The following is a 24086-nucleotide window of genomic DNA, read 5'->3' as shown; positions in this document are numbered from 1 at the left end:
CTGTCTACTCAATCAAAAAAGCTTTTATGTTTCAAACATTTTTGGGGTCTTTTCCTCAGCAAAGTCAAAATGTGTGATATCACGGTCACTGGTCCTATAATGCTCTCCCACTTCTGCCTGGAACACCTGACTGGCTTTGTTCCCCACGTGAGTCCCAGCGCTGCACTGCCCATTGTTGTATCTGCTCTATGTTGATATAAGAAGCTCTCTGGAATAAATTTCAAAGCACCTGCCCTCCTCTTAAGAAGTTATCACTGTCCTAATGAATGTTTGGAATTGAAATGCGTGAAAATGATGATCCTAATATTGTTTTTACACATCTCAGTAACTTGGGTATATGCCTGCTCCCGTACTTTCCTTTATCTGGGGGTCTATAATATATCCCAAGCAGTGTTTCCGTCATGGCTTTGAGACTGAGCTTTAACAACCAAGCCTCATTAAAATACCTTTCAAGGTATTGCCCCTTCTTACACCAGTAACTGACTCCATAATTAATAAGGCAACACCACCTCCTCTTTTACCCTCTCTCCTGTCCTGACTATAGTTCTGGTACCACCGAATATTGAGTTGTCAGCCACGACCTCCCTCAAACACATCTCTATAATGGCAAACATGTCACACTTCCACATGTCACATCGTTTCCTTGTCATATCTATCTGTCGGATAATATTAGCAGCATTAAAGTAAAGCACATCCAGCCTGGAATATATCACCTGGAATACTCTGTACCTCGGGGTTCTTCAGTCATTCATTGTTCGTTATCAACCTGTCCAATTCATGAACCAAAACTGTAACTCTGAGAATGAATGAATATTTGCTGAATTGTAATTTCGTTTTTAGTGAAAGTGTTCATCAAATGCAGCTTTCCAGAACTGAACAGTCAGCTCGAAATACAACGGGTTTCTGCTGATTAATTGCCTGCTCAGTGCGCAGAGGGGACAGCCCTTAGTAATGGAGAATGTGAGGACTGCAGATCCTGGTGATCAGAGTCGAAAAGTGTGGCGCTTGCAAAGCACAGCCATTCAGGCAGCATCTGAGTAACAGTAGAGTCAAAGTTTTGGCATCTGCCCTTCATGAGAAAGGCATTAGTGCCTTCCCATGTTTTCCATTCCATAATACATAGGATATTGGGAACCATACTTACTCAGGAAGGCAGCACTGTACTGAGCCCTGAAAAGGAAAGCAGCCAATCAGTTGGTTGGACAGGCAGGAAACAAGTTGAGATGAAATACAGACTGATTGAAGTACAAACATAAGGATAGATAAATCCCGTGGCCAGACTGGAAACACACCAGGTTACTACAGGGATAGAGGAAAGAGATTTTTGTGCTTTTGGAGATGGTATTTGCGTCTTCACTCTCCATTGGAGTAGCGTCGGTTGATTGGAGGGTGGCAAATGTTACTCCCATGTTCAGGCAAGGGAACAGGGATTATCCTGAGAATGACAGACCAGTCAGTCTTACATCAGTATTGGGTAAAGTATTGGAGAGGATTCTGAAAAATCATAGCTGATTAGAAATAGTCAGCATGGCTTTGTGAGGGGCAGGTCATACCTCACAACTCATATTGGATTCTTGGAGGATGGGATTAAACACACTGAAGAAGGTAGAGCAGCGACTGCGGAGTTCATGAATTTTAACAAGGTGTTTGATAAGCTTCCCAGAGGTAGCTTCATTCAGAAAGTAAGGATGCATGGCATACAGGATGACCTTTCTGTCTGGATACATAATTAGCTAGCCCATAGAAGACAGAGGGTGGTGGTAAATGGGATGTATTCAGTGTGGAACTAGGTGAACAGTGGTGTTCCATAAGGATCGGTTCTGGGACCTCTGCTGTTTGTGATTTTGATCAAGGACTTGGATGAAGAATTGGAAGGGTAGGTTAGTAAGTTGGATGATGTAACACCGGTTGGTGGAATTGTGAGGTTGTGTGGAGGGCTGTTGTAGTTTCAGCAGGACATTGACATGATGCAGGACTTGGCTTCTAAGTGGCAGATGGTGTTCAATATGGAAAAGTGGGATGCGATTAATTTTGGAAGGCCGAATTTGAATGCAGAACAGGGTTAGAGGCAGGATTCTTACATTGTGGAGGAAAGGGGGATAATATGGGCCATGGCATAGCTCCCACAAAGTTTCTACCCAGGTTTATAAGGTTGTTAAGAAAGTGTTTGATGTGTTCATTCGCCGAGGGATTGAGTTTAAAAGCTGGAAGGTTATGCTCCAACAATATGAGACCACACCTGATGAGACCTCACTTAGAATATTGTGATCAATTCTGTTTGCTTCGTTATAGGAAAGATGTGGAAGCTTTGATGACCGTGCTGAGGAAATTTATCAAGATGCTGCCTGGACTGGAGGGCATGTCCTGAAAAGAAAATATGAGGGAGCGAGGGCGTTTTTCTCATTGTAACGAAGAAAAATGGAACGTGACTTGATAGCGGTGTACAAGATGATGAGACGCACAGATAGTGTGGATAGCCAGAGACATTCTCCCAGGGTGGAAATGGATATCTCGAGGGGTTATGATTTTAAGGTAATTGGAGGAAGGTTTAGGGGAGATGTCAGAGGTAGGATCTTTACACAGAAAGTGGTGGGTGTGTGCAATGAACAGCCAGCAGTTGTAGTATAATCAGCTATATTAGGGATATTTAATTGGATAGGCACATAAATGATAGTATAATGAAAGGTATGTAGGTTAGTCTGATCTTAGAGAAGGATAAAAGGTAGAAAGATCGTCAAGAGCTGAAGGGCCTGTACAGTGCTGCACTGTTCTGTTTCCAGTTTCACCCAGCTTGTGGATTCTCATCAATTGTTGAATGTATGAGGGAGTGATGTGTGTGAGATCAGGAAGCTTCGGAGGAGTGTAAGGCCAAAATCTCCAGTTATGGTGTGCATTGTCACAGTCACCTGAAAGCCAGTATAATGTGTGTGGTTACTTAGACCAGACGTAATCCGCCAAGTTCAGTTATTAATGTGATTTTTGGATTGCTGTTTGGTGCTGGTTATTTCACATAAATTCTACTGTGTGATCCATGTAGTAATCTCTGACCATTCATAGAGATGTACAATTTTATTTTGATCCTGGAGAATGTAAAGGTGACAGTTATTGGAAATGGCTTTAGAGGTTTCTTTGAGAGACACAAGGCACTGCAATAGATTGTCAATTTGTTAACGTCTTCACCCATGTCTGATCGGGGGTGCAGATATATGGAGTCTGGGAAGCAGTTCAGGTTGCATCACCACAGGTAACTTGTATGGTGTGATCCTGGCTCTCCATGTCAACACGTCTGCTCTCTGGGCCAGACTCTGACTGAAGATGAATCTCAAAACCTCGTTGCTGGTCAGCCATTAGTATTTAACCTGGACAATATTTGTACCTACAATGAGACCAGTGATATTCTGTTAGCGGGTTCACCCCTGCCCAAGGAGGATTCCAAATTATTTGTTTTGAAGTAAAGTTTGACTGACTGCCCTGAACCAGGTTCGAAGCCCAATGCACAGATTTAGGAACAGGCCACTGAGTCTCTCTGTATCACAGACAGCTGTGAGGTTGTACCCGGGAAAAGTTTCTGACTGTCTACTCTATCTATTCCTCTGATCATCTTATAAACCTCTATCAAGTCACCCCTCATCCTTCACCGTTCCAACGAGAAAAGGCCTAGCACTCTCAACTTATCCTCTTACGACCTATTCTCCATTCCACGCAACATCCTGGTAAATCTTCTCTGCACCCTCTCCAAAACTTCCACATCTTTCCTAAAGTGAGGCGACCAGAACTGCAAACAGTACTCCAAATGTGGCCTAACCAAAGTCCTGTACAGTTACAACATCACTTCACGACTGTTGAATTCAATCCCTCTGCTAATGAACGCTAATACACCATAGGCCTTCTTACAAGCTCTATCCACCTGAGTGGCAACTTTCAAAGATCTATAAACATAGACCCCAAGATCTCTCTGTTCCTCCACCTCACTAAAAACCCTACCATTAACCCTATATTCCGCATTCTTATTTGTCTTTCCAAAATGGACAACCTCACACTTGGCAGGGTTGAACTCCATCTGCCACTCCTCAGCCCAGCTCTGCATCATATCTAAGTCCCTTTGCAGCCGACAACAGCCCTCCTCACTATCCACAACTCCACCAATCTTCGTATCTTCTGCAAATTTACTGACCCACCCTTCGACTCCCTCATCCAAGTCATTAATAAAAATTACAAACAGCAGAGGACCCAGAACTGATCCCTGCGGAACTCCACTTGTAACTGGGCTCCAGGCTGAATATTTACCATCTACCACCACTCTCTGACTTCGACTGGTTAGCCAGTTTTCTATCCAATTGGCCAGATTTCCCTCTATCCCATGCCTCCTGACTTTCCACATTAGCCTACCATGGGGAACCTTATCAAATGCCTTACTAAAATCCATGTATACTACATCAACTGCTCTACCCTCATCCACATGCTTGGTCACCTCCTCAAAGAATTCAATAAGACTTGTAAGGCAAGACCTACCCTTCACAAATCCGTGCTGGCTGTCCCTAATCAAGCAGTGTCTTTCAAGATACTCATAAATCCTATCCCATCAGGCCCGGGGGTCTTGTCTATCCTCAAGTTGTTCAAAATGTCCAACACAACTTCCTTCCTAACAAGTATCTCCTCTAGCTTACAAGTCCGTTTCACATTCTCCTCTTCAACAATACGGTCCCTCTCGTTCGTACATACTGAAGAAAAGTACTCATTCAAGACCTCTCCTATCTCTTCCGACTCAATACACAGTCTCCCACTATTGTCCTTGATCGGACCTACCCTCGTTCTCGTCATTCTCATGTTTCTCACATACGCATAAAATGCCTTTGGGTTATCCTTGATCGTATTCGCCAAAGAGTTTTCATGCCCTCTCTTCGCTCTCCTAATCCCTTTCTTCAGGTCCCTTCTGGCTATTCTGTATCCCTCCACTGCTCTGTCTGAACCCTGTTTCCTCAACCTTATGTAAGCCTCCTTCTTCCTCTTTACAAGACATTCAACCTCCCTCGTCAACCAAGGTTCCCTCACACAACCATTTCTTTCCTGCCTGACAGGTACGTACATATCAAGGACACGTTGTATCTGTTCCTTGAAAAAGTTCTACATTTCCACGACATCCTTCCCTGACAGCCTATGCTCCCAACTTATGCTCCGCAGATCTTGTCTTACAGCATCGTAATTACCCTTCCCCCAATTGTAAAACCTACCCTGTTGCACGCACCTATCTCTCTCCATAACCAGGGTGAAAGTCACAGAATTGTGGTCACCATCACCAAAATGTTCACCCACTAACAAGCCCATCACTTGTCCCGGTTCATTACCGAATACCAAATCCAATATGGCCTCCCCTCTGGTCGGACAATCTACATACTGAGTTAGAAAAGCTTCACACTGCACAAACACCGCCCCATCCAATCTACTTGATCTAAAGAGCTTCCAATCAAAATTTGGGAATTTGGAATCGCGCTGTGGCTTCTGCACTTTTCCAAAATCTGTTTCCCAATTTGTTTCTCCACATCTCTGCTGCTATTGGGGGGCCTATAGTAAACACCCAACAAGGTGACTGCACCTTTCTATTTCTGACTTCAGCCCATACTAACTCTAAAGGCAGATCCCTCTCGAACTGCCTTTCTGCAGCAGTTGTACCATTTCTAATTAGCAATGCCACCCCCCTCCTTTTTTACCACCCTCCCTAATCTTACTGAAACATCTGTAACCAGGAACCTCCAACAACCATTCCTGTCCCTCTTCTATCCACGTTTCCGTGATGAACACAACATCGTTGTCCCAGGTACCGATTAAGTTCACTCACCTTATTTCTGATACTCCTTGTGTTAAAGTATACGCACTTGAACCCATCTCTATGTCTGCAAGTATTCCCTGTCAGTACTACCTTCTTCACAGCCTCCCTACATTCTTGGACATCCTGACAAACAGCTAGCCTACTTGCTGGACTACAAGTCCGGATCCCATCCCCCTGCCAAATTAGTTTAAACCCCCCGAAGAGTGCTAGCAAACCTACCCCCCAGGATATTGGTGCCCTTCTGGTTCAGGTGCAACCCGTCCTGCTTGTACAGGTCCCACCTTCCCCAGAATGCAGTCCAATTATCCAAATACCTGAACCCCTCCCTCCTACACCATCCTTGCAGCCACGTTTTCAACTGCACTCTCTCCCTATTCCTTGCCTCACTGTCACGTGGCACCGGCAACAACCCAGAGATGACGACTCTGTCTGTCCTAGCTTTTAGTTTCCAGCCTATCTCCCTGAGCTCTTGAATGACCTCCCCACCCCTCTTCCTACCAATGCCGTTGGTGCCAACGTGCACCGCGACTTCTGGCTGCACACTCTCCCCCTTAAGGATTCTGAAGACACGGTCCGAGACGTCTCAGACCCTGGCACCCAGGAGGCAACAAAGCATCCGAGAGTCTCGCCCATGTCCACAGAACCGCCTGTCCGTTCCTCTAACTAGAGTCTCCTGTAACGAGCGCTCTCCTCCTCTCCCCCTTTCCCTTCTGAGTCTCAGAGCCAGACCTCGCGCCACAGACCCAGTCACTGCAGCTTACCCCTGCTAGGCCGTCTCCCCCAACAGTATCCAAAGCAGTATACTTATTGTTTAGAGGAACGACTACAGGGGATCCCTGCACTGCCTGCTTCCTCCCCTTCCCACCTCGAATTGTTTCCCAGCAACCTCTGTTCTCTGGCGTAACTATGTCCCTGTAGCTTCTATCTATCACCCTCTCAGCCTCTCGAATACTCCTCAGTTCATCCAACTCCAGTTCCAGTTCCCTAACTCGTTCTGTGAGGAGCAGGATCTGACTGCATTTCCGACGAAGTCGGCAGGAGTATCGGTGGTCACCTCTACCTCAAACATCCTGCAGGAGGAATATTCCACCGCCTGCGCTGCCATTACTCTACAATTCGTCTCCAAATCAAGAACACTGAGTAGCTTACCTATAGATTTTAAAGTTAGGTTAGAGGAGGAGGAGGATGGGAGGGAGGCCCTACTATATAGGGCGTGAGGTCTAGAATACACCCACTCAATTACCAATCACTTACCTTCCCACCAGCTCTGCGCTCCAACATCACTTCCGCCCAGCTCGCGCCACTCTCTGCTGAGAAAAGACCGTTGGCGTCGAGGTAAGTTCTTTATATATCAATCACTTACCTTCCCGACCAACTCTGCGCTCCAACCTCACTTCCGCCCAGCTCGCGCCGCTCTCTGCTGAGAAAAGGAGAAAGAACACAGAAAGAACGCATGTACATTTTATTTTATCGAAGAAAGAATATAACTCTTGTGGTGATTAGAATTCAATGTCAGGTTTCAAAGCAATGTTTTGGCACACCAATATTTTTAAAGTGGGTGGCTACTGAATGATTACATATTCAGAGTGAGCAGAATATTGAACATACAAATAGAATTAGCGTTCTTATACATTTATATATGATCAGTCATTTTAATTTCTCACTGAAATGTACGATCTTCAGCTATTTGCCAGCAATTTTAAAATGGCAATAATTCAACATGGACTGTGAATATTAAGCTAAATAAATTATTTGTGTTACCAAATTTTAGTGAACCATAATTTGAAAACTCCAATTTTTAAAATGAATGATATTTAATATGAAATGTGAAGAGTGAAAAAAAAACAACAAAGATAATATCGTGCCAGTGAAAAGTCAGAGCTTTAGAAAGGGTTTTGTGTCAAAGCAATGGTATATATGTTTTATTTCTCACTGAAATGTACGATCTTTTATGTTTTATGTATTACATATGTTTTATGTAATTGGAATAAAACATGTAAAGTATTCATGCTCTGAGTAATAATTAGACTCATAATGAAGCTGACCTTGCAATACTTGCATTTTAAATGTTTATGCTGCACAAAATAATCAGGTATTTGCGAGCATTTACACTGTAAAATAATTGGATACTGACTTTTATTCACAGCTGACACTTGATAGTGTACAAAACTTTAAAGTACAGGAGCAAACCATTGGCATTATGTACGAATCAGCTCCAAAAATGTCTCCCATGCACCTCCCATTTGCCAGCCCTCTCTCTGTTGCCGGTTAAAGTCATAATTTCCAAATATATATCCAGTTCTCTTTTGAATCTTCATTCATAACTTTCCCAGCCAGTCAATTCGAATTCGTAACAACTTTCTAAATAAAGACACTTTTCCTTATTTCACTCCTCGCCCTTTTGCTGACAATCTTGAAATTAGAATTCTTTGACGCTATAATGCCAACTAATAGTGTATTATTTTTCACTCTGACAGTTTATTCATACTTTTGATCATCGCAATAAACTCATATCTTTGTCTGTTCTGCTCCAGGAACTAAAAGCCTTGCAAGAACTGAAACAAACACTACAATGGAAAAAGAAGCAGAAAATTAGTCACCAGGATATGTGAATATCAACTAGCCACAAAATACATGACCCCAACACTAATTTCTTACGTACTGATGAGGAAGTACGCCACTTTGACTAGGTCTGCATATACATCCTAGGATAGGCCAAACAGAGACAAGCACAAGAATTCCTAGAAACATGGCATTCCGGTACTCCATCAACAAACACATCAATTTTGACTCCATGTAACACTCTCTGAGAAAAAGGGCCGGAAATGACATCATCGATACAGAAAATTACATGACCAACGTAAAGACACTGAAACACTAAAATAGAAAGTGAGAGATAACACCAGCACTTAACTGGAGGCTCACTTACTGAGACAGTCAATGGAACAAACCAGGAACAGCCATTAGCTATTGCTTCAGAAAATATCAGTGTTCATGGCTGCCACCACATAGAATCATTGAATGAAAATGCGAGCCTGCACCACCAATTGCATATCCAAAGGCTTTTTAAAAAGTTTGTGAGATTATCTGCTCAATCACCCGAGGGAATGCACTCCAGCCACATGTCACCAGGGGCAGAACGGTGGCTCAGTGGTTAGAACTCCTGCCTTAGAGCGCGGGGACCCAGGATTGATTCCAGCCTTAGGTGACTGCCTGTATGGATTTTGCACATTCTCTCGGTGTCTGCGTGGGTTTCCTCTCGGTACTCCGGTTTTCTCTCACAATCCAAAGGTGTGCAGGTTAGATGAATTGGCCATGCTTAATTGCCCACTGTTTTCAGGGATGTGCAGGTTAGGTGCATTAGTCAGAGGTAAATATAGGAGGAACGTGTTTGTGTGGGTTATTCTTTGGAAGGTCATTGTGGATTTGTTGGGCAGAAGAGCCTATTTCCACACTGTAGGAATTTTATATTCTGTGCCACCCTCTCAGTTCAAAACAGACTCACAAATCCTCTCTCAATCCCTTGCCTTTCACTTTAATCATGTATCCCTTTGTTTTTGACCCTTCGAGTAAGCTGCTGTCTGTTCATCCTCTCCATTCCCTTATGCTCTTGTACACTTGTACCAGGTTTCCTCCTCAACCTTCCCTGCTGCAATGAAATAAGGAGCAAATTTAGCCCGCGCCCTTCACAGTTTGAGTACTCACTTGTCTTGTTATTTCAGATATGCATCATCTCACATTTGGCAGTGTTAAACTGTTTAATGGCTATTAATCTGGGGATATAGAAATAATCTGTTTATATCGTCCTGAGGCTAACTCTTTGCTCCTCACTGTGAACCACCCAGTTAATCTTTGTGTCATCCCCAACATTAGTTATCATTCCACTGCCGTCCATCTTCCACATTCTCACTTTCATCATTTATGAATGTCACAAACAAACCTTGATTTCCTTCCTGTTCTCCAGATGTTATTCGCAGAAGAGGAATTAAGAATTCCAGTCCATTGCTATTCTTATGCTGGGGAATTTTCAAAGTGATGTAGTTAACACCTATTGTGTGGGAGCTGCAAATAACATTTTCGACAAAGAGTTGAATTCACCTTTTACATTCTGCCCCTCAGCATGTCTTATTCATAAAGCGTGTAAATAATTTAGGATGAACTAGGGTTTGGCACCTTGCACTGGAATATTAGCCTTTTGTGTGGCACTGTTCTTCGTAACAATAGTCAGAACTGAAGACATTTTTCATCTGCAGGATGGACACTGACTCATTGCTTGAATCAGTGAAATTGATGAGGATAAATACTCAATTAAATTCTATGTTATGGACAAACTGCAAGAGATGAAATCATATTCTCATGTCTACCTTGATTTGGAAGCAAATATATACTGTTAAAAAATTCAAAAATGTTGAGACACCATACCAGGGGAAAAAAAAAACGTGTCATCTGCATTTGATGGAGATACAGAAATACAGAGTGAATGTGCAATCTGAACAAGAATCAAGTGATAGAAAATGAAGTACATCAAATTTTAATTTTCAATGGAAGCTGATTCCAATTTTCCTGAACAGTGATATTTTTCAACCATCCTCACTTTTGCTAAAGCAGGTTTTTACAAGTCACTAAAACTTCATTAGCCATTCTTCCTCCGCCTTCCTACTCTTTTTTACACTCCTACTTCCCTTCCATTACCCCTTCTGCTGCTACATACTCTTCCACTGATGATATCTCTTCACATCTTTCTTCTCCCACTCCCACTGTAAGTTACACCAGTTCCCTAGTTACTCCCACTTCCACTGGCCATTCCTTTCCATTTTTGCTTTCCAACTGGGGTGATGGGAACTGCTGGCTTCTGTATTGCTATTGGTCATCAGTGAATGATGAGATTGAGGTGATCAATGTCCAGTAGAAACAGACAATACTGTGTGTCTGTCACTGTCCAATGCACCGTGAAGAGGGTATTTTTTTTTCCCCATACAGAGTGGAACATTTTTTCTGTCTCTGTGTCACAACGCTTAACCAAACAGCCTCATCACAAATAGGACAAACCTCTCCTCAGAATCAGGCGTCCATGCATCAGTTTTTCCTTAAACGTTGTGAGGACAGTGACCACATTGTTCAAATAAACCGTGTTCTATAATTTTGCTCTTTACCATTTTACCTGATTTTCCAATGTCATTAGAGGTGAGATCAGAGTAACTTCCCTTGCATCAAAGTAATATTTGACTCATGTAGCATCATTAACCCTCAGCTGACTGTGGTTAACGGGAATCAGAGGACATTCTGTGCGGATAATTTCCTGAATGAACAATGACAACGTCCCTAGAGCTATTGGGAATGAGAAATAAACTCTGCCTTTGTTCCTGCCTTCCAAAACCATGGATGGATTTGTCTTATTAATAACATCATTTGTTTTCACAGTTTGGTCTAAAGTCTCAGAAAACTAACACCTTGCTGGTTGAGTGTCACCCCAATGAAATCAGAGCATTACAATAAGTTAACGGTTCAGATTATTTTCAATCAGTTACTTTCTGAGGATTGATCGTGCGATGTCACTGCCTCTGAGATCAACATTTTCTCTGTCCACCAGCATCTCATCACATTGGCTCAAGGCTGCACCATTCCCCAATTCTACTTCATTCTCCATCTTATTCGCTGTGCTCGCCAGCTGTACGAGGACTACAATAACTTAGATATGCCTACCAGCCTCTAGAACCTGCCATCCCACTCATGCTCTGCAATCTGAGTCCATCGCCTCCCCCAAGGCCACCTCTTGTCGAGTATTCACCATCGCTCCTAAACTTCCACGCTCTAATGCTCAATATACTGTACTCAGCTTTATCCCTCTGTGTCCCCACTTTAATGAATTTCAGGATCGACACAATGTTGAACTCCTCTTACACCGTCTTCTCCTCGTTGTCCATTTCTTTGTACAAGAGTCCACTCACCACTCCACAGACCGTTCGCTCAGCTCCATCACTCTCCCTCCACCTGGACCCATTCCTCTGGCGTATACTTTGATTCAGTCTGCTCTTTGAGAACTTTCAATGTGACACTGGTTGTTTTAATTTCCCTGCATCCCCCTCACCCTATCCCACCTATCACTCTCTGAACAGACTGTATGCTGTATGCTTCGATCCAACCCTGACTGTATTATTCAGCCTGTGCCGATAATGGTGGTGCTGCTGTAGTCTGGTGGACTCACCTCTCCATTTCAGAGGCTGAAATAACCCTGCTATGGCACATTAGGCCATTTTATTAACTAAATCTGACAACATTTCATATGGCGATTCCCATCCACTCGCCCCCACCGAATAGTCCCGAAGCTGATGGTCCTCTGATAGCAGAGCTCACTTTTATGTCCCCCTGAAAATCCACAAACAGATCTGCCTGGGCAGACCCATTGCTTCAGCCTGCTCCTGCCGTATAGAGGGGGTTCAAGGATACACTCCTGTGCCCAAGGTATACCTGTTCCTTCATGGGGTACGCAGACCATTCCTTGTTCCAGTTCTTTCCAGCCTCCACCCACAACTGTTTCTCCAATACGTAGGTGATATATTTGCTGTTGCGCCTCTCTCTTGTCCAGAATTGGAAAAGTTCATCGTTTCCAATTTGCACTCTTCCCTCATTTTCACCTGGTCTATCTCTGACTCCTCCCTTTCTTTTCTCGATATCTCTGGTTCTATTTCTGGGGATAGACAGGTCACTGATATCCAGTATTAAGCCACAGACTCCCACAGCTACCTGGAGTATACACCCTAACACCCTGTTTCCTGCAAAGACTCCATTCCATTCCCCCAGTTCCTCCGTCTCAACCGCACTGCTTCTGATGATGTCAACTTCAAAAAAGTGTCCTCTGAAATGTCCACCTTCGTCCTCAACCGAGAATTCCCCAGCACATTTTACGACAGGGCCCTCAGCCAGTTCTGACCCACCTCCTGCACTTCTACCTTCACCCTCTCTCCTCCCTCCTGCAACAGCGTTAGAGTTCTCCCTGTCCTTACCTACCATCCCGCTAGCAATCACATGCATAAGATCATCAGTCTGCATTTCCCCCACCTTCAGCGAGATGCCACCACCAGAGACAAATTTGCCTCCTCTCCCTTTTCCGCCTTCTGAAGGGCCATTTCCTCCAGGACACCCATTCCACTCGTTATTCACTGCCAACATCTCCCCTCAACTCCCCACCCCACACCACAGGTCCACCTCACTTTCCCCTGCCGGAGGTGTTACACTATCCCATTTGCGTCCTCCGTCCTCACGAGCCAAGGGCCCAAACATACCTTCCAGGTGAAGCAGCATCCTATCAACATTTCCCACAATCCAGTCTACTACATTCGCTGCTCACATTGTGATTTGCTCTACATTGGGGAAACTAAAGGTAGACTGGATGACTACTTCACAGTATATCCAAGCTGTACCTATGCAAAAAACCCTGAGTTTCCAGTTGCCTGCCAGTTTAATACCCCATCCTGTTCCTTGGCCAATATCTCTGTGGCAGGCTTGCTGCAGTGTTCCAGGGCATTTCAATGCAAGCTGGAAGAACAACACCTCATTTTCCGTGGGCGGACCTTGCAGCCCTTCTGACTCAAAATAGTATTCAATAATTTTAGGGACTGAACTCCTCAATGCCCCCTACCCATACCACCAGGCCTAGTACTTACTTAGCCTTCCATTACTCACCCCCTATTGTTAGCTACTAACAGTCTCCATTAACAGCTATTCAGCGTCTTCGGTATATAAATCAACATCTTCAGGGCTACCGTCCGTTCTGAGGAAGGGCCACTGAACTAGAAATTTTAATTCTTGTTTCTCTGCACAGAGGCAGTTAGACTCGAAACGTCCGCTCTTTTCTCTCCTTACAGATGCTGCCAGACCTGCTGAAATTTTCCAGCATTTTCTCTTTTGGTTACAAATTACTTGAGATTCAACTGAGTAGCAGCTTTGTTTTATCGTTCAGATCAGTCAATTTGTCACAGTTCAGAAAGAAAAAATCGACAGAGGGAAACTTAGCAGGTCTGGCACTCTGAGCAGAGATACACAGAATTAACCTTTGATTCCAATATGACTTTTTCAGGACAGTGTCACATCATATTCGATATGTTAACTTTGTTTCTCTCTGCAGATGCTTCCTCATCTGTTGCGCTTCTCCATCATTTTCTGTTTGTATTTCATGTTTCCGTATCACTATATTTCATGCGTCTTGACAGGGTTACATGCTGAATTTGATTATATATGGACAATGTAGTCCTTTCCTTTTCCTATTATCGTTGGTGTGTCTGTGACACCTGTGTTACGGCCGAAATCTGTTTCTTCTTTAAGATTCAAAGGAAAAAGAATATTTTTCTGAATATCCTGTAAATCTCAGGAACGCCATTTTGTTTGAAAAGACATTTCAGAGGCAGCTAAAATTTCACGAGATAACACAGCATTATTTACAGCAAAAAGTGGGGGGAACTCTGCCCATTGTCTCTTCTAGCTTGGAACGACTATAGCTCTCCTTTTTGTCTCCTGTACTGTCCCCATAGACCTCCACATTTTGTTTTTAGTGTCTGCGTTTAATTTTAAGTATCCTGACAAATATGGACAATCCGATCAAACTCAAACAAAAAAAAAGAACTTAGAGGGCAAGCTCAGCAGATCTGGTAGTACCTGTGAAGAGAAATCAAAGTTAATGTTTCTGGTCCAGTGATCCTACTCAATTTGAATTTCCAATGATTAAATGGTGAGTATATAAAATATAGTTCACTTTATCACATTTAAAATGATTATGTTCAGTTCACTTTGTCATTCAGCATTGCGTCTCCCAAATGTTGGCTGTTTCCTTGTGCATTAGATTTAATTCTGTCTGGCAGAAAGAATGATGATGACAGGGGAATATATTGAACTCCCCATGCAGTCTCCACAGCCACTATCCACATTCTGTCCTATCTCCCAGCCAATGTCATGTTCATTCGAAGCGAACTCATTAATTCATAAGTCTTAATAAAACGTTCATTGTAATTATCACTTTTGGTTTTGGATTGAGGCCAAAATGCGTAAAAAAACGGTTTTACAGCAAATGAAACTGCATTTAGAAGTTTGTCAATTTGTATAAATAAATTATTGAAGCATATTCCCTAAAGAAGTTCCAAAGTTGCCTTATTAGAGCAGTGAGAGGAACATTCAGAGAAGTCCACACTTCCTGTCAATATTCAGGGCAAATGTGCCCAGTGACAGTGTGTTGGCTGGTGTTTGTTCCCGTGGAGGAGAGAACAGCACAGTCACAACATCCTGGTTGTGTTTCTTTTGGGGGGTGGAGGGATTTGAGGAGACATGGTTACATCATAGTAAACGGACAATAGAGTAGAATCATCTGGCCTACGAAAAGATAACATCCATCATTGTCCCTCACAACTGGCTTCACGAGAGCAATTGGTGATGGGAGATTTGACTAATAGCCAGCAATGTCAACATGTAGTCCAGTCCAGTCATATTGTGAAATGAATGTGCTGGATTGAATGCTGGGACTGGTCGCTCAGTGACGTTGACTAATGTCAGTTTCCATGCAATGTAAATGTGTCACTGGAGGGGTTCCCTCTCTTATTGGTGAAGGGCTTCATTCTGTGCGCTATCCCACTGTAGCAGCAGTTGCATCAATTCCAACAGTAGCAGAGATCAACAGCTGCGTAGACAGAGAGAGGACAGATCTGAATCTGAGAATAGCGGACTGGAAAATTACAACAATGGAGAGGAGGTTTTTTCTTATGTCTTTTCAGGATTTCTCCCTTTTGGGAATTTCTACCATACCGGATATCAGCAGTGCTGATGATTATTCTGGGCGGGGTGGAGGGTGTGCTACTAACCTATTCTCGCTATTGTTGGTGTACTCTACCTCTCTCCATTCATTAATCCCGCAAACAAGTTTGAACCTCGTTGCAATTTCTGTTATCTATATTTCTCAGAGAAAGAAACTATTGTCTGCAGTTTCAATTGCAGTCTCCATTCATTATCCATGAATTGCAGACCATTCCTTCACAAACATCTGAGAACAAAACTGTGCAAAACCTCGAGATCCCTTTTTGCCCTGGACTGATTTATGTCTTCTATTCTCTCTGTCACCAAACCTGTTCACTACCAACTCCTAATATCCCCAATCTTCATCTCTGCGTCAGTGCTGTTGTTGAGCAATCCATTGCCTACACGTTGGTAAAATTCAGATTTAATGTTTCAAGCTCTCTTCTGACTACTTTTCCGATTACAAATATTTCAGTCATAAAATGGTTATTGTCTTGTCCTTCATGATTAGGACAATATATGAATGTAGGAATGTCGCTGGATGTAATTTAGGAGCAAAACCTATTAAACAAAAGTTATTGTGTCAAGTGATTTGTTTGAATTCCACAACAGCTGATGACAGAACTTCAATAAAACTGATAAGAATTGGAATAAAAGTGAATTTCACAAAAACGACCATAAAAGCAACATTTTGTCTGAAAACCTTCCTGTTTGACTGGTCACCTTCGGTAAAGAAAACTAATGTTATTACCCGGTCTGGGTTAAGTGAGACATCAGACCCATGACAATGTGCATTACTTCATATTGGCTTGTGGAATGGCCTCAGAGTCAGGGCAATTAGTGATGGTCATAAAATGCTGCCATTGGCAGAGATGCCAACGTCCCACGAAATAACAAAATTGAAGGTGCAATCAAATAAAGAAAGATACTGAAAATCTGAAATTATACAAAGAAATGCAAAGAAACGAACAGAAAGTGCTGGAGAACTTTCCTGAACAGAAAGCAGCTGGAAAAGAGTGTGATCAATACCGTTGACAGGGAAGTCTGCTTTGCTGGGGAGGAGGAATCAATAGAGAAAGAGGGATATGGAAGAAAAAGAGCAAACAAAGAGCATGATGATCAGCTGGGCTGGAAATAAAACGTGTGATTCACCTCATTTATTTTTCGCGATTCCCATCTTCCTGAATACCTTGTAAATGCAGGTATTCCCCGCTTTTCAAAAGTTCGCTTTTCACCACTTCCCTTTCCGAATGACCTACATTAGGACCTTGTTTCGCTAACCAAAAGAAATCCGTAGAGGATTTTCAGTTTTACGAAGAAAGGCGAATTTTTTCCCATATAAATTAGTGCTACTGCACTTTACATCATACCAGCTTGTGAACGATTTCTTTCATATAGCGAGGGAAACTTATATTTGTCTAAGACCATGTTTAAAGCGATTTGATTTCCTCTGTCAGTATTCCCTGTGTGTGGTCATTTTCTTATATTTGTTAACGGGATATGGGTATCTCTGACTGGGCCAGCAATAGTTCATTTTCACAGTTGCCCTTGAGAAGATCTTGAGCCACTGCAGTCCACGTGATTGATCTGATTTGGTTTGATTTATTTCAGTCAAATGTACAATGGAAAGGTTTGTTTTGCGAGGAGTGCAGGCACATGACAGTAAACAAGACAACAGAGATCGTGGGGTACTTACACAGAGTGAGGCATACAGCTTCTCAGAAGGTGAGGGAAGCAAAATCGACATTAGCAAGATTAATATTATTTGAAAAGTTAGAGATGTCAATTCGTCAGTCTAATTATGGTAGGGATGGAAGTGTTCCTGAGCATGCTGGTCAATGTTTTCAAGCCTCTGTGTCTCCTCCCTGTTGGAAGAGGTTGAAGGAGATCATTACTGGTTTGGGAGAAATCTTTGATGTTGCCAGTCTTTCTACGACAATGACAAGTATAAATGACGGAAGGTGGTCTTCCGTGATGGGCTGGGCTGTGCATACAACCGTCTGTAGATTGTAATGGTCCTGGGCAGAGCAGTCACCATGTAAGTCCATTATGCACGTGAATAGAATGTTTCCAGTTGCCAGTGTACGGAACATTGGGAGATGGGTTGTTCCAAGAGAGTTAGATATAACAATTGGCTGTTAAATGGATACCCATGTATTGGTTGCTGATTTGACAATAATTGAAATTTAAACAATAATTTTAAACTCTGTTTTCGTTAGCAAAATCCAGTTGAGTTCATTGTATTGCCAACTACGAACCAATGAGCCATCACCTGCTTCAAACGAATAGAGAAGACATCAATATCACAACGAGGGAGAAAGAGACAGACACGAAGGGAAGGAGAGAGAGAACACAGCGGGGGAAACAGATGGACAGTCAATCGAAGAGAGAAAGGAAACAAAACAACGAAACAAACCGTCACATGGAGAGGGGAGCAGGGAAGATAGTAGGTTCAGGGAAAGAAACAGAAGGCAGGGAAAAGGAAAACAGATGGAAACAGATAGTGTGAGAGATACGGTGAGAGACAAAGGACACGGGGAGCTGGGGATGGGGTCACAGGGAACTGCGGGGATGTGTGAAGCTGGGGATGAGGACCAGAGAGACCAGGGAGTGAGCATTGGAGGGAGCTGGGAGGAGGAAGGTGAGGATTTATTTTGACCTGTAACAAGGTGTCCAGGCAGATCATAGTAAGCAAGGATGTACAGAACGATGGGTGTAAAACATGTCTGAGAGGAATATAGTTTACGCAGCACAGCGCATGCCCTAGGCGAGATCAACATCAACAAGATCAACATTATCTAAGATTAGAGAACCCATTCATCGGTCTAACAACAGTCAGGAAGAAGCTGTTACTGAACCAACTGCTCTGTGTTTTCAAGCTTCTGTATCTGTTCGCCTGATTGAAGAGGTTGTGGGAGATCTTTACAGGCATGCGATGGGTCTATGGTAATGTTAGAACAAAAAACATTCGAGTACAGGAACAGACCATTCGGCAGTCAAAGCCTGCACGGATCCAGATCCTCTGTCAAATTCCGTCGCCTATTTTCTCAGGGTCTTTATCACTTTGCTCCCTGCCCATTCATGTATCGTTCTGGAAATATCTTAAATGGAGCACCACTGGTCACAGTTCTCCATTTTGAGAAACTGCCTTCGCCTACTACGCTCTTTATTCATGTAGCTATCACACCCTGGACACCATGTGACTTCACTTTCTCCATAAGCCGACCATGGGAAAACATATTAAACACATGTGGGCGGCACGGTGGCACAATGGTTAGCACTGCTGCCTCACAGCGCCAGAGACCCGGGTTCAATTCCCGCCTCAGGCGACTGTGTGTGGAGTTTGCACGTTCTCCCCGTGTCTGCGTGGGTTTCCTCCGGGTGCTCCGGTTTCCTCCCACAGTCCAAAGATGTGCAGGGTTAGGTGAATTGGCCATGCTAAATTGCCCGTAGTGTTAGGTAAGGGGTAAATGTAGGGGTATGGGTGGGCTGCGCTTCGACGGGGCGGTGTGGACTTGTTGGGTCGAAGGGCCTGTTTCCCCACTGTAAGTAATCTAAACTCAATCTAAACCTTTCTGAAGTCCATACACATGACATCTACAGCCCCTCCCTCATCAATCAACTTTGTCACTTCCTCAAAGAATTCTATTAAGTTGGTAAGACATGACGTTCCCTGCATATAACCATCTTACCTACTGATAAGGCCATTTTAATCCAAATGAGAATAGAACCTATCCCTCAGTATCGTCTCTAGCAGCTCCCAACCCCTGATGACAGGCTCACTAGTCTATAATTAACTGGATTATTCATGCTACCCTATTTAAACAACAACTTTTCAGTCCTCCAGGACCTCAGTTGTGTTCAAAGATGCTACAAAGATATCTGTTAATGCCCCAACTATTTCCTCTCCACCTTCACTGAGTAATCTGGGATAGCGGTGGAGCTTCTCGTCAAAAGGAAGAAGGTACCTTACATAAGGTGGAGGAAGCTAGGGTCAAGCTCAGCTCTAGAGGATTACAGGCAGGCGAGGAAGGAGCTCAAAAATGTTCTTAGCAGAGCCAGGAGGGGCAAGAGAAAGGCTTGGCAGAACGGATTAGGGAGAGCACAAAGGCATTTTATACTTATGTGAGGAATAATAAAATGGTCAATGAAATAGTAGCGCCGATCAGGGATACCATCGGGATCTTGTGTGTTGAGTCGGAGGAGGTAGGGGAAGCCCTAAATGAGTTTTTTTACTTCTGTCATTACGAAAGAAACCAACTTTGTAGTGAATGAATCTATTGAAGAGCAGGTGTGCATGCTGGAATGGATAGAGATAGAGGAAGCTGGTGTGCTGAAAATTTTGTCAAACATTAAGATTGACAAGTCGCCAGGTTTGGACTAGATTTGTCCTCGGCTGCTTTGGGAAACGATGAAATGCAATTGCTTCTCCGCTTGTGAAGATCTTTGCATCCTCGCTCTCCACTGGAGTCGTACCTGGGGACTGGAGAGAGGCAAATGTAATTCCTTTCTTCAAGAAAGGAAATAGGGAAATGCCAGTTAATTACATACCAATTACACAGTAAGTCTCACGTCTATCTTCTGCAAGGTGTTGGAAAGGATTCTGAGGGATAGGATTTATGACCATCTCGAAGAGCATGGCTTGATTAAATGCAGTCAACACGGCTTTGTGAGGGGCAGGTCATGCCTCACAAACCTTATCGAGTTCTTTGAGGATGTGACTAGAAAAGTTGATGAGGGTCGAGCCTTGGATGTGTGTACATGGACTTCAGCAAGGCATTTGATAAAGTTCCCCATGGTAGGCTCATTCAGAAGGTCAGGAGGAATGGGATTCAGGGGAACATAGCTGTCTGGATACAGAATTAGCTGGCCAACAGAAGACAGCGAGAGGTAGTAGAAAGGAAATATTCTGCCTGGAGATCAGTGGTGAGTGCCCTCGGTCCTTGGGCCTCTACTGTTTGTAATTTGTATTAATGACTTCGATGAGGGGATTGAAGGATGGGTCAGCAATTTTGCAGACGACACAAAGGTTGGAGGTGTCATTGACAGTATAGAGGGCTATTGTAAGCTAGCGGGACATTGACGGGATGCAGAGATGTGCTGAGAGGTGGCAGGTGGAGTTCAACCTGGATAAATGCGAAGTGATGCATTTTGGAAGGTCGATTTTGAAAACTGATTACAGGATTAAGGATAGGATTCTTGGCAGTATGGAGGAACAGAGGGATCTTGGTGTGCAGGTACATAGATCCCTTAACATGACCACCCAAGTGGACAGGGTTGTTCAGAAAGCATATGGTGTTTTGGCTTTCATTAACAGGGGGATTGAGTTTAAGAGTCGTGAGATCTTGTTGCAGCTCTATACAACTTTGGTTAGACCGCACTTGGAATACTGCGTCCAGTTCTGATCGCCCTATTATGGGAAAGATACGGATGCTTTGGAGAGGGTTAAGAGGAGGCTTATCAGGATGCTGCCTGGACTGGAGGGCTTATCTTATGAAGAGAGGTTGACTGAGCTCGGACTTTTTTCCTTGGAGAAAAGGAGGAGGAGGGGGACCGAATTGAGGTATACAAGATAATGAGAGGCATAGATAGAGTCGATAGCCAGAGACTATTTCCCAGGGCAGAAGTGGCTAACACGAGGGGTGATAGTTTTAAGCTGGTTGGAGGAAAGTATAGAGGGGTGTCAGATTTCTTTACACAGAGAGTTGTGGAAGCAGGGTCATTGGGGACATTTAAGAGACTGCTGGACATGCAAATGAGGGTGAAATTTGAGGGTGCGTATCAATTGTCGGCGCAAAATCGTGGTCGGAAGGGCCTGTTCTGTGCTGTACTCTTCTATGTTCTCTGTTCAATGTTCAGATGTTGGCAGCCTTTCTGTGGCAACGAGCCGTGTATATAGAGTCAATGGTTGGTAGGTTGTCTGTGCATCCAACCTATTGTAGTTTCTTATGGTACTGGGCAGAATGTTGCCGTATGAAGCTGTGACGCACCCAGACAGTATGCTCTCAAATGGTGGATCTGTCGAAGTAGTGCATGCTGAATTTCCTGAGCCTCCTGAGGAAGGAGAGGCGTTGTTAAACTTTCTTGACTGTCACACGTATGCGAGAAAACCAGGGTATATTGTCAGTTATTGTCACTCTGAGGGAGTTGATGCTCTGCACTCCCTCAACCATTGATGTAGATGATGGCGTGTTTCTCTCCATTCTTTCTGAAGTCAATGATCAGTTCGTTACTATTTCCGAATTTGAGAGTGAGGTTATTATCATTACACCATGCCACTAAGCCCTCGATCTCCGTTCTGTATTCTGACTCATCGTTGTTTGATATCCCTCCTCATTTAGTGATGTCATCAGCGAACTTGTAGCTGGCGCTGTTTGGAATTTGACAACACAGCCGCATGTGTACAGGGCGTACAGTAGGGGGCTGAGGACACAACCATGGGAGTATAGGTGTACAGTAGGGGGCTGAGGACACAACCATGGGAGCACAGTAGGGGGTTGAGGGCACAGCCATGTGTGTACAAGGAGTACAGTATGGGGCTGATGGCAGAGCCGTGGATATACAGGGAGTACAGAAGGGGGCTGAGGACACTGCTATGGGTGCACGGGGAGTACAATAGGGGGCAGAGAACACATCCTCCAGGAGTTCCCGTGTTGAGTTTTATTGTGGAGAATGTGCAGATACCTACCTTCACAGATTGTCGCCTGTGTGTCAGATAACAGGGAATCGTGTTGCAGAGGGTCGAGCCGTGATCAAGGTCACGGAGTATTGAGATCAGCCTGGAGGGGATAATGATGTTGAAGGTACAGCTGTAGTCAATGACCAGGAGTCTGGTATAGTCATCCTTGTAGTCCAGATGTCCCGGGGATGAGTGCAGAGCAGGTATATGGCATCCGTTATGGACCCGTTACATCACATTATAGGACAGCAGGTCAGGCTGGAAGACTGGAGGTGATGTGGGCCACAACCAGCATCTCAAAGCACTTCATGTTTATTGAGGTCAGAGGCCACTGGGCGGAAGTAATTACGGAACGTCGCATGTGCTTTCACACTTACAAGGATGGTGGTGGACTTCTTGAAGCAGGTTGGGATTTCGGCTTCAGGAGGCAGAGGTTGAAGATGTTTGTAAATACCTCTGCCAGTTGGTCCTCACAGGATCTGAGTGCTCAGCCGGGAACACTCTCCAGTCCTGTCGCTTTCCTTGACTTGAACTGCAGGAAAACTGATCATGTCTGCAGTGGTGACAGCGGGCACAGGTACATCCGAGGCTGTCAGGGCAGTTTTCATGCTGACAGTTATTCATCATAGACATTCCTTCCACCATCTCCCTCCGTCATCAACAGCACACAGTGACATTGGTTGTTGTGAGCAGCACACAGTTAGTGTTGAGACAGAGTGACATCATTAGATTGGGATTGTGCGCCATCAAGTCCTTTGTCACAATAACGGGGTAAATTCACAACAATTCGGGACAGGGTGTGCTCCTACTTGGTGTCAGTGGTGCAGGGAGTGAAGATATTACAGGTATAATTCCTGTCAACTTACTGCTTGAACATGAATGGAGTCAACCACCTTGAGTGCTGTGCCTTTTCAGTGGTGGACAGTCCTTAGGGAGTCAGGAAGTGCCATTTACATGAACCACCTGAAAAAAGGACCTGAGGGCATTTTTGCTGAGTTTGGAGATGATGCAGTGATGGTTGGATGGGCAGGCGATACTCATGAAGTGAGGAGGCTGCAGAAAAGCTTGGACAGTTTAGGACCGTGGGCAAACATGTGGTTGATGGAATACAATATGGGATTGTGTGAGATGATGCACTTTGGTAGGCGGACTAGAGGCAGACACTATGTTCTAATAGGATCCATTAAATCTGAAACACAAAAAGAATTTTGAAGCATTCGTCCTCTGTTATGGTTATTGTGCAGGTTCAGTTGGCAGTTAGGAAAGCAAATGCAATGTTAGCATTCATTTCAAGGGACCAAGAATACAAGAGAGGAGACATGCCAAGAGAATGCAATGGGCAATGGTCAGACAGCATTTGGAATATTGGGAGCTATTTTGGGCACTATCTCTGGGGCAAGATCAGCTGGTGTTGGAGGTGATCCATCCTGGGGTTGGTGGCTTGTCATGAGCGGCAGTTTGTGTACTTGATGGAATTCAGAAGAATGGGAGGTGAGGCATCTGATAGAAACTGATTGATTACTGCAAAGATTGAGACAGTCAGTGTTAGAAGATATGTTCACTAGTCATAGAGACTATGACAAAATGGCACAGTTTCACAGAGAAGGAATGGGCTGAATGGCCTCAATCTATAGCAATATCTCATGCTCTTATGGTCATGTGGTCTATTATTCAGTGCAGAATTGTACGTCTCTGAGCAGCTCTTGTAACACTTGTATTTGTTTGTTGATTTGGCTTCACGTTCTGTTCAATGGTAACCCCTGCGACATGGACGATGGGAGGATTCAGTGTCGGCCAGTAGTT

The sequence above is a fragment of the Chiloscyllium plagiosum genome, unplaced genomic scaffold (assembly GCF_037043375.1).
Source record: "Chiloscyllium plagiosum isolate Xiang-an unplaced genomic scaffold, Cpla_swu_hap1 HiC_scaffold_21, whole genome shotgun sequence".
Classification (NCBI taxonomy): Eukaryota; Metazoa; Chordata; class Chondrichthyes; order Orectolobiformes; family Hemiscylliidae; genus Chiloscyllium; species Chiloscyllium plagiosum.
This window is presented reverse-complemented; position numbering follows the sequence as displayed.